The sequence below is a fragment of the Toxotes jaculatrix genome, chromosome 22 (genome assembly GCF_017976425.1).
Source record: "Toxotes jaculatrix isolate fToxJac2 chromosome 22, fToxJac2.pri, whole genome shotgun sequence".
Taxonomy (NCBI): Eukaryota; Metazoa; Chordata; class Actinopteri; family Toxotidae; genus Toxotes; species Toxotes jaculatrix.
Window position 1 is genome coordinate 7,383,597 of NC_054415.1, and position 12,675 is coordinate 7,396,271.

The 12,675-nt window shown below is 41.1% G+C and overlaps 1 long non-coding RNA gene across 2 annotated transcripts in view; it reads right to left on the reverse strand.

Annotated features, from left to right (window-relative positions):
- The window catches only part of LOC121176076, a 73,574-nt gene that overhangs the window by 57,301 nt on the left and 3,598 nt on the right, over positions 1-12,675 (reverse strand). The gene's annotated exons all lie outside the window — the stretch shown is intronic.

Genomic DNA, 12,675 nt, shown 5'->3' on the forward strand with positions numbered 1-12,675 from the left:
TCTCACTCATCTACTGAAATTGCAACTGCTAACTCTCACAGGCTAGTGGATTATTACTAGTGAACTTGTATGTGGCAAACTTGTCTTCCCATTTATTAAACAAAAAGAATATCTTTTTCAAGTACATTATTTCAAAAAAAAAAAACTATCACCACGCAGGAACCGATAAGGCTCAAACTCAAGAATAAGGAAGACATTTCTGCCTGAGGGTATCAGGGTATGAAGGATTACAGGCACTGTGGCCCCTTGATCATTGTAATTAACACTCACAGCAGTGTCACAACCCCTAGCTACCACTTCAACAATCAGCCAAAGTTGGGCAGATATCCACAATCTCCACAAGTGGGATTAAATTGGTCTGCCCTGTCATAAACTCAATATTTCATAACCACTAAAAGGTACTGGAAAGTTGAGTATTAGAGAAATGATAAAATATTTGACAGTGACAACGTGACCTCTAAAAGGCACTGGATGGAATTAGGCTAACTGAAGCTCTTCAGGGCAACAGACAGAGACAGAGCGAGAGATATTCTCGGTAAGAGTTTGAAGAGAGATTCAAAGTACTGTAAAGACAGAGAGAAGGCAAGAAAGACTTCCACAGGGGAGAGGGACACAGGAGGAAAGAGGAGTATTTAGGTCTCTTTAGTGCTGAGTTGCAGCCACTACTTGATTGGGTGCTTTGGGAGGAAATGGAAAAGCTCTCCAGCCAGGTGCTTATCTCTGACCAGAGCTTACAGAGTCAACCGACCGCCAAACTGCTTTACCCTGACAGCAAGACACTCACAGGGTAAGTTCCAATCAGTCTGTGAAGAGCAATGTCCAGGAAAGATATTTCCACCAAGCTAGTGTAACTTTTCTCCTATTTCAACATTTTCTCAAGGTACCAATAGTGCGAGAAGGCCGAGAGATGACAGATGGATCACAGAGATGTAGCTAGGAACGGCCTTTGGTTCTTGTACATGCTATACCTGGTTGCATATAGTTAAGCATCCTCACATCCAATGGAAGAGAAACCAATTTCAGTGGTTAAACATGAAAAAATGCCTTGACTCGATATAGAACCCCAGAGATGTAAAGGCATGTTAAAGGTACAAGTCTGGTCCCAGCACCAACATTCTGAGTTCGGGATCACAATCTGGTATAGAGTTATTTTTGGAGATGGAGTTGTTGATATGCTTTAGGAAACTCTGACATCTAACACCTGCAGGAGGCCGTTACAACACCATTGCGTTCCCTAGCTGAACTCATGAAATCCTTCTTGAAGACTTTTCAAACAGACTTTGAAAGACTTGTAAGTGGAAGAAAAATACAAAAGTACAAAAATACAAAAATAAAGAAACCTATTTGGATCACCCAAATATTTTAAAATCTGGGAAACAGTGCCTTTAATGGGCTCCTCAATGATAATACAGCTGAACTGTGACGTGCATCTAAATTAGAGGATGACAACTCCTGGGAGTATTCAATGAAACATGACCTATTACTTAAATACAAACAACAATGCTGAACATCAGCACATTCTAGTTGTCGTTATGGCTCCGCTTCATATCTGTTTCAGTGAATACCTGCAGTAAGTCTTTGGTGCTCTGCAATCCCATTATCCCTGCTTGTCTGAGACGTGTTGAAAGCCCCACAGAGCAGCAACAGAGCCGGGGGTAGGTGGGTGGATGGGGGGATGCTGATAGTGAAGAAGAAAGAAAAGGTAGGGTCCTGAGAGAGCAGAGGAAAAAGAAAGGCAGATAGAGAGTCAGATATAGAGGTGTGGTGTTCAGGGCTACGAGCCTCTATGTCCTGCAGGGGATTACAGATGGCCCTCAGAATTAAATCACAACTGTGCTGACTGCCAAGGAATGGGCTCTGCGACACATCGAGTGCCACATGAGAGGGGGGCAACACTGGCGCAAAGGGAGAGGGGCTGCAGCCGTACAGTGAAAATCGCCCTAAAATGAGTTTTTGAAATATCTAAAAATAAATTGCCTTTGAAAAAGCTCAACAGACAGCTGATATGCAGGCTGGATGGGGGCCAAGTGAAAAGTTGCCCTCTCCTTCCATTTCTCCTCATCTCAGCCTCTTCTATACTTTGGCATCATTCATTTTCTCACGTCTCATTCCCTTCCTCGCACATTCTCGCTCTCATAGACACACGGACCAGCATGCATGCAGGTAATGTACTAACACGTGGGTTTAAACAAAGGTCAAGTCTCTCATTTGATTACCAATTAACAACAGTTGGATTAGAAAATGAACAAAGCACCTTCTCCTGGCTGATGATATTTATAAGCAAAATACTGTACATGGGGATTTATTCCAAGGACCCAGCAGATGGTATGGTCTATTTTTAGAGAAAAAGACTGAATAACGAGTTATTGCCTCTGTCTGCACGTCATTTCCTTTGCACATGCTGCATATAATCCTGTACATACAGATAATATTGGCATGATACCTGGCACACATAGGTGATTTCTATTGATAACCAAATCAAAACATTAAAGCTTCAGATATGGCATAATTATCCAGCCTTTATAATGATGCATGTTTGTTTAGCCTCTCTTGCAACTTACACTCTTTCAACTTGCATCATTCGCCTCATTCATGTAGCAGCACTTACATAGTACCATCTTTGAAGCAAGCCTGATGTCTCTATCTCATCCCCCGCCCTGTGGAGATTAACTTCTAAGCACAGTGTGTAAATGAAAATGTGGCATCTATAAAATGCAAATGAGCATGCAAATGAGTTGAGGGGCTTTTATAACACTGACTTTTTAAACTCTGCAGCTCACAACTTCCATAAAAGTAGACATAATACAATGTCTGATAATCTGTGTTGGTAAACACATCAGTTAATGTCTGCAGTGCTCAGCCTGGCTGAAATGTCAAGTGCATAGTTACATTTGTACTTGAAATATTTTCATCATCTGACCATCATTTATCTATAATAGCTAATAGTATGTGCACAAAAGAGAAAACAGATGTGGCCATCTGAATGGTAATTCCTTACAGAAACCAATCCCAGATCATAGATTTTGCTAATGGTCCAAATGGTGAATAGCAGAAAATGTGAAAATGCTTGAAACAGATTTGAACAGATTTATAAACTTTGTTGTTGTGCATGCTCTGTTTATTCCTGAGGAACAAAATGAATCATATTTCCCAAGGCTTGCTGTCGCTGTGTTATTGTTTTCCCTTTGTCTTTTCAAAGATGCTCTAACACTACAGTATAAACTAGGTACTGCCAGGCCCAAACTAAAAATAATGAATCTCCTCAAGAAATTATGAAGCTGTCCCCAAAGACACAAAAAAATGAAATAATTAGGAATGCTCACACCTTCAATATCCATATTCTACCCTTGTTATGACTTGCTCATTCAGGCCACAACAACTAAAGGAGATCCACACAGAAAACCTTAATTAAATGAGCATTTTAATTCAGTAAATTATAAGAAAGTCAACTTTACAAGGTGTGAAGTCAGTTGTCAGTGCATGGTGGCAGTGGGGAATACACTGAGAGCCATGTGTGTATGAAACTTGTTGTATGGCGCAAAAACTAAAAACTCAACCAAAACCAGAGGGTGCCAGGTTGTCAGGCTGTCCAGGGAGCTTACGACAACACTTAGGAAGCCTGGCTTTTATGCACCTCACAGGTGCAGACAGTCACCAATCAAAGGCGGGCAGAACTCCACAGCAAACAGGAAGCCAGGCAAGCAAGGCAAAAGAACAGAGCCCAGCAGAACTATATCAGCACAGCAAATGTGCGGGCAGAGAACCTACAACTGAAAACAGAGAGCCAGCCTGGACAGAACAGAGGACTCGGACCATCACACCCCCTTCCCATAAACGCAGACCCCTAGGGACTTTGTAAGCATCAAACCAAAGCCTGAGACAGAGCATCTACCATTAGATTCTCCTGACCGCTGACGTGATACACATTCAGTGTCAACTGCAGGAAAAAAAAACAGCACAGCAGCCTTTGGTCAGTAAAAACAGCCCAAACCAACTCTGCAAGCCTCTGCAAAAACTCAACAACCAAAGGATTTCTTGGCTCAGCTGACATACTATAAACAAACATTGGTACACCTCCCAACTAAAGCACAACCTGAGACAAAAAACCTCACAAAGGACCCCATCGCCCCACCCCCAAAAGGCTAACTGCATGGAGAACATGCAAAAATAACAAAACAGCCCTATTAAAAAAATACATTAAAGAAAATCCCTCTTGATGAGAAACTGCTGCAATATTGACCCCTCTAATCTTTAATACTGGTAGCCCACATGCAATTTATGCAGTTTTCGTTTAAAAAAAAAAAAGCTCATTTCAGATGCCTAGTGCAAAAAGCACGCCCGTATCTATCAAAACAGGGTTTAATCAGTGAAATTAAATCAGTTGCACTACATCAAAGGACACAGCAAAATGCTCTATGCACAGCAGTGAATTGCTCAACAGTCATGTGTTGGTGACCTTTTCTGACAATCTTTTTAAAAAAAATTATTCATTTCCCAACCATATCAGACTGCCATCTCTATCAGACCTGATTCACACTAACTGGGACTTTCACAAACTGCCAACATTCACTCACCACTTTGCAAAGCATTGATCAGAGAACTCATTAAAACACCATTTAATTTTTACAATAAACACATTGATTCTGTAGCTTGTCTTCATACTTAGGTTTGATTAGTGCATAGTCTGGTGTTTTATAGTCATTACTCTGTGAGTGTGCTATCCTAATCTTTTTTTTTTTTTTTAAGTTACCTATTTGAATTGCTGCAAAAGTCTCAGATGTGGCCAGCGAATTCACAGGTCTGGCACCAGAAAAAATAACTTTGAGATCTTAGCATTCATCTAATGATGCCACTTTCAATAAAACGGATGAAGGTTTTACCCACTGGCACTGCCCATGGTACCAAGATACTTTAATGGCCTCTGTGGAAGCCCCTTATTGCTCTCCTCCCCGCACGATCAGACTTGTCTTAAAACTAAATCTGTTCCATTAGCGCAGCCAAGGAGCTATGTCTCAGCTTTCTCCCACCTCTGACATGACAAATGGTGGTGCTTCATTATTTATTATTCACATTGCTTCTTTTTTGCTTCTAAATAAGCTGAGGACAGATTGTTGAGGAGAGCACAAACAGAAATGTCTCTGCATAGAGAAAGACCGAAGGACATTTGTTGAATCTGCACTCCTTGGAAAGCTTTCAATAATAAAGTGAGTTGGCATAGAAAGGTGTTGGATTTTTGGCATGGAAAGCTTTATCAGGTTGTTGCGACTGTGCTTTTTCAATATTTAGCTACATGCTGTTAAAAGCCAGCCATTTTCAGGTAGAAGAACCTATAGTTGAATTCTATTCATTTTGAGGACATAATCTAAAAAGGCACTACATGTTGCAATTTGGAGATCTAAAAGTCTGTGGAAAAAATGCCATGTCAGCTGACAACATTTCACTGTTCTAGATAAACATTGCAAAGGATCATTTTGTAAAGGCATGGTTACATGTGCCTGAGTGAGGCTTGGGGGACCTTGGGACTGAACGACTAAGGAATTTACAATAACAAACAAGGCTTCAATTTTTCTGTAGTACGGATTTACATTAATAAGGAGAAAGTGACAGGGTAACACTCAGAATGAGTCACACTGGTCAGAGTCTAGTCTAGACAGAGCACATCTTCCTTGCCTGATAGTCGCCTTGGTTTCCCAGAGGCACCTTTCCACAGAGCAAAGCAAGACACTTTGAAATGTTTTCACTCCTGGCTTCAAAAATCTGAAATGACTGAGTGAGCATGGGTGAGGGGAGGCGATTAGAGCAAAAAAAATACTCAAAATGGAATGGTTTTTGTCTGTCTAGGATGATGATGACAGTGAGCGTTGGGGGATCTAAGCAGTTTATGAGCCACTTTCTTAATGCGCTCCACTACGATGTAGCTCTCCAGTAAAATAGCCTATTAAAGCTGATCATGATGGCACGTCTGCCATCAAAATGGTCTCTTTTTGTGGTATTTGCCTGTGAGGGAGTTTTTTCCCCCTTCATTAAAATGACAACAATGATTCATCCTATGCATATGCAAATAGATAGAAATCTAGATAAAAATGCAGCAGACTTCTTTACACTTGCGTCCTGTGTCTGCATGAAACAGACCTGGGGTTTACAAAAGGTGGGATTTGGGACAGTGGCCTTTGCTCTCTATCCCTTACATAGTCCAGATGTACTTAAGAACTCAAATCAAACAGAACTGAGATTTATTCAGAACTGAACCTCCTTCTGGGGATTAATTCTAACTTGCACTGGTAAGAAGGCAGATGCACTGGCACAGACAGAGAACAGATTTACAATGGCCTCAAAGGAGACAGTGATCAACACTATACTCTAAAAACTAATGTACATTGTCGAAGGGCAGCACAGAATTGCTCCAAATCCCTTTGGTACCATTTGGCTCCACTGATAACCATAAAAAGAAAGAAAGGGAGAGGCTGAGAGATTGATGCATTGAAGTGCATATCACCCAACAAGGCTGGCCTAATAACAAGATTAGCCATTTTAATTTAGATTATTCAAGACTTGTTGCCATGTAGCGACGCCCGCTGTCACTCCGACTACTACAAAGGCATAGTGAGAACATCAAAAGGATGAGAGAGTGACATGCTGTTTGCCAGTGGCACTTTATTAAGCCCAACAGCTGGGGAAATGCTTTGAGCTGGTACAGACCCCTCTGAGGAAGACAAATGGGAAAAGGTCACTCATTTGGCAACTGATCACACATGCGTTAGGGAGGTTATATGAAAGGAGACAAACCCAGTTATCAGTTCTATGATTTAGGACACAAATCGCAGCATTTGACATGAGGTGAGGTGGTGGCACAATAACCAAAAGAAGAACCAGGGTGGCGTTCTCAAGGAGACCACTCAGTTTTTAGTGGACCTAAGCAAAAATCAACTCTCCACTCATCAGTCTGTTGGAGTCCTGTACAATTCATCACACTTTAAAGTGGCAGGATTCATTCGAAACAGACTTTGCCCTCTCAGCAGAAGGCATGGAAACCATGTCTGGAATAGGAAATGACTCTGAGAATAAGCAAGTTGAAAATCTCACAAGATTGTGAAATAAGATTCAACTCCAAAACTACTAGTCACAGTCTGTTATATCCTTCTAGACAATAACTAGACACAGATGCTCAGGAGTTTGTAGATTTTTTTCTCATATGCACAAGGGCAGAATGAGGAAATCCCTGGGTGATGATCAATCTAACATGACCTTAGGCCTTGTCATAACATTTTCACGGTATCCAACCAACACAGAGGCCACTGTCTGAGTAATAAAGCTGACACCATCTCAATTTCTTCACTTACATACACACAGACACACACCACCTCTGGCAGGGCTGTAGAAACATTAATACCACATTACAACTGCATTTTGGAGACATTATGAATAAGCAGTGATTCACAGCAGCTGCATTCATTACACAAACGTGATTAAAGTGGTGGACCCCTCGGGCATTCAGGGGCCTAATGATCCCACTCTGCCTTTTGTTATTCACGTCGGCTGAGGGCACGCCACTAAGCAGCAGCCCTGGGTGTCTGCTTGTGTCGAATGAGGCCTCATTAATAACAGGCCATTCACAAACCTCGCATTCATACTGTGTGCCCAGCCATGGTAAATGAAAGAGACTGAGCCCCCCGGATGCCCGGGTCTACCCCTGGCGCAGATGGGTCTACCTCCTTTCCTGCATGATGATGCTGATGTCCATTTGTGTGTGTGACAAGCTGACATATGTTGCAGAGCATTCATCGCTAGCTGTTAAATTGCCCTCCTCGGATGCTCTATTCAGCCCCATCGGTGCACTCTCCCTCCAGAGACTGTCAATGTACATATTTACATAATGCTCTAATGCAATAAAACAAATGAATACAGTCCTGTCTGTGTGCTGGGAGAGAGGGCTAGGTCAGAGAAAACAAGCCAACCCACACTATTTGTACACTGCAGCTGCATATTCAGTGCTTGCCTTAAAACTACATAATGCAAACATTACTTAGGTGAGGCTCTGAAAAAGCTCGACTCTCTAACTCCTGGTACATATCTTATGAGACTTTGATGTAACATTATGTGCCTACTGTTACCTAATAATCCCAGTATGATTCATTTAACTCAGAAATTCCTAAAATAATCCCATTAACATTATGCTGAAACAAAGTTTTAACAGTTGACACGAAAGAGCCCTTGATATTGATTGAAAGTAATCTTAATTGGTATTAATACCTTAGACAAAAGTGTGCATCATGACATACAACACTACTATAATCCTTCAAAATAATTACAATGAGAAACCATACACAACTGTACAGCTCCATCTCTAATGACTATCCTGCCATAGATCGTGCTTCACGGTAAAACTCAATTCAACATGACTCCCTATAGACTCGATCCATAGTACACATAGTGCTACAATATGCATTTTCATGCCCATTCAAACTTCCTGAGCTGGATATACCCCCTGTGCTCTTTCTGCCCATCAGATGGATTCTGGATCACCCCTGCTGCTGACCATGCACTAAATTATTCAGCTGAAAATAAGTCCACATTAAAAATGCATTGAGTCGCAAGAGTAAGACACTGTAGAACAAACTGCAGTGCTAAACATGTAGGAAGGGGGATCAATGCGTTAGTTTTTTGTCATTTGCATTTCTAATTTTAATCAAGCGCTTTCAGAATACAGTAACACTGACAGTGTATAATACATTTTTGTCAGATATACAGTATGAATCTAAATTACAGAGAGAATGACTAAGGTAGCAAGATTTACAAATGTCTAGGTGGTTTTTATGGCTCTGTGAGTGCAGGTAGTTGTACAAATGGCACATAATTTAGGTCTATCTGCAGATGCAAAGAGTGTACATACAACCACATCTATAAACATGAGAAATAGAGAAATCTATACATCTGGTATAATGTCTGCAGCATATAAATACACAGAACATTTTTCACAACAGAAAACTATACTCTCACACCAAAAAAGGAAAATAAGGCTACACAGTCTATCAAGACACATTCTCACACACATACACATACATACAAAACACACATATTTGTCACTGAAGATCACCAAAGTCTGCATCAAAGCTATGCCACCAACAAATAAAGTAGAGCATATCAACTATTTTCAATCTTCTATGCTCCTAACTGGCTTACAAGGAGATGAATCAGTCACTAAACCACACCACAGTATAAACTTTTCTCAATACTGATGACACTGTTAGAGGGCTGTATTTGATATAATTTTTGGTGGCTGTTTAACAGAATCCAGCCAATGAGCCTGCAGTTTGTGCAAGTCTGCCAATCTGGCCGCAGCACCTGTGAAACACAACGTGGCGTGACTAGAATAGATAGGAAAGAATTTAAAAAATAGCAGGAATGAAAAACATTTATGCAACAATAACTCTGAACTCCCATTTTTATGACATAAAAAGGTCAAACGTCAATTACACTGAAGAGTTTGGATATCCTAAAAGTGATGAATCTCCGATAAGGATGATCTGTGAAATATGCCCCCAGCAGTGCAAACCAAGATGAGAAACACAACTAATCTCTTGTGTCATCAAAGAAGCTAAAATCCCAGTGAGTATACACCATATAAAATTTTGGGTCCCTGTGTTGTGATAAGCCTGCAGCCAGTGTCCAACATGCTTCTATTAGTGGTTCTTCAGGAGCAATTTCTTTTCCTACACAGTCACCCTGCGCTACATGCATCATTACCTGTCTACACATATCAATAGCTATTGCTACAAAAATCCAAATCCAAAAATTCAAAGAAGTAACACAAACATTCCAAGCTGCTTCAAGCCTATGACTACACATTACTGGGGATCAGCAAGTATCATTCTTGATCAAGATAAAGGCACTAGAGGGACACACTATTCAAACCATCTCTGAAAGTTGCTGACAGGACCAGACTCTGACTTTGCTGACTCTGGACCTTCAGACCTACGGAGGGGTGGGAAGAGAGGGGGCTCAGCAGCTTATTAAGCCAGGTTTAATGGCCTTGACCCTTGCCCACAACCCCCCAAAAAAGTCCTGGAGGAACAAAGGTCAAAGTTCATGTGATAATGCAGAGCGAGAGGAACACAGAAGTCTACGGTGTCTGGCAGGACGCCATCTTTGCACTGACTATAAAACATATGGAATTTTGTAAACCAAAACTTTTCAAAGTTTTACCCCTTGAAAATGTGCTTAAGCTTGCATCAAAACCCAGCCAAATCTGAAAGCAGCCTCTTCTGTGACCTTAGCCCACAGGTAAAACCAATTACAATTCTATTTGTTTTTAAAGGTTTTGCTTTTATAAAGCAGTAAGGAAGTTCAGAGCAAGAGGGGTGACAAAAGGTTCCTGGCCAGATTCAAACCCAGACTATGAAGTTATGTGGCATGCGTTTCAGACTACTTGACAGCCAGGTAGCCCAACAATGATATATCTTAGATGAGAACACATTAATGCACTCCACTTAGCCTATATTACTGTCACTGAATTTGATATTCAAGAAGTATGGGAGCATTTACATTTCAGTTACAGCAAACTGTGGCACATTTTCCTGCACACTGCATTTGTCATTGGAAATCTTTAGCAATTCATTTGTGGTGGTATTGATTTATTGATTCCTGCACACTGTATCAAATAGGTTCCTGAAGCACGATTTGGTCTACATAATACCACAGCTGATATTTAATATAAAGAATATAAACAGTTTTCATTAGAATTGGGATTCATGAAGTGACAAAACACACACATCTCGTCTTTCCTTCATCTGTTCCCCAGGTGACCTCCCGCTTTTCATCTCCATCCTGCAGTTCTTCTATTCTTCCTCACTTTGCAATCACCGTCCCCACTGTTTCCTTCTCTCCTCTTCAGAAGTGTTACGGACAGCTGAAATGGAGGGTACAAGCAAAGCAGTAAGGCCTGTTGTGGAATGGCCATGGGATCAATGGCGGTTTTAAGGAGGCAGAACACGTAGCCACAGCTGGTCAATTAGAGAAAGGACAGCACAAGAACACGCACACACGCACACACACACACGCACGCACACACACACACACACGCACGCGCACGCACGCACGCACACACACACAGACAGTGAAAGTGGCTGGCCTTTAAAAACAGAGTTACTTTTTGCCTCTCGTCAGCTCTTTTTCTCCAGCTTTAAATGGATCAGCATCAGGGAATCTTGGCTGAGATAATGCCATTGGTTGTAGTGTGAAGCAGGTTTGACTGTAAGGACAAATGGCTTGGGAAATGCTGTATATACAAGAAAGACTTTTCTGATGGCAAAAGTTTCTCTGTCAATTAAGTGCAGAGTAAAGTGCTGAAATGCACCGTGGCAAATCTTGTCTGATATGGCGAGATAACCAGTCTTCACTATGACCACACGGAATATCAAACTACGCTTAATGGCACTGTTCTACTCATCAGTGAGAACTTAATGAAGCTCATTAAATCAAACAGAAAATATTGTGCTATTAAGTATGACAGAGTAAGTCACTGCTGTGAAAATATGCACTTCTTCCAAACGTTTAACCATGGCTTATTTGAGTTAAAATAAGAGATGGCAGATGAACCTATTACCATGTTTTGTATTACAGCTCGATAAGAATTAAGGTCAGTGTGTTAGTGCACAGTTTGTAACTAACAGAATTTCATGCTGAGTATTTATTGTGTAAATGGAATTTCAACAAGGCTTACCAGACTGCAGCAAGTAAAACATCCAACTGGCTGGGTTGCAAAATGCTCGGCTGAAGCTTTGGACACTCTTGTGTTGATGTGGATGCAACACTAGGCAGCACATATGGATCAAGACACAAACCTGAATCTTTTTCACCATTATTTGTTGCTACCCACAAGTGTCTCTGGCTAGTCAGGGTCCAAACACCACAGGTGCTGGAATAACAATGATAATGATAAAACATCATCATCACAATAATCTGACCTTGTGACTCCCTGCAAGCAAACACTGCACTCAGCACAGCAGAGACGGAGGAATGATGATAAACCCTTACATCATGTTGGGTATATTCTCCTGTTGCCGGGCCTTGTAGTTGAAACGTCATATTTCAAGGTGTCCTGGTTGCCTTAGCCAAACAACACAAGTGCACAGTTTCTGCTTTGCTCATGGTGTTCAATCTTGCAATAAAAGACTGAGCTTGCAAGATGTGCAGTAGCCTGGCTTTACGAGGCAATACTCCCCAGTTTGGCAGGTGTTAAAACAAGCATTCATGGCACAACACAAGCCGACAGGGGTCCAATTATCTTGGTCACAACAATCAGCATGTGTGAAGAGACATCAAAGTACACCTGCAGCATATCTTTTTATATCAAAGTATGCAAATTTGTGACAACAATATTTTCCCTTCTATAACTCTCAATTGTCCTTCTTCATGGATTCATTTCCTTCTATTCTCCTCTCTCCTCTTCATAGTCCTTGTCCTGGATGTCTGCACAATACCTTTTGCTAATGCTGAATATTCCAATAATGAGTCTATAAACAGGTTCATTACCTGCACTACAATTCCAATTAGGGATGGGAGCACATCTTGAAGGAGGAAAGAGACAGATACTTCACAGAGAGACAGCTCACTGATAGTTGTTTCACTGTGTTCCCTTTACATTTTCTGCTTGCTTTTCCCTTTATCCTGTTTTTC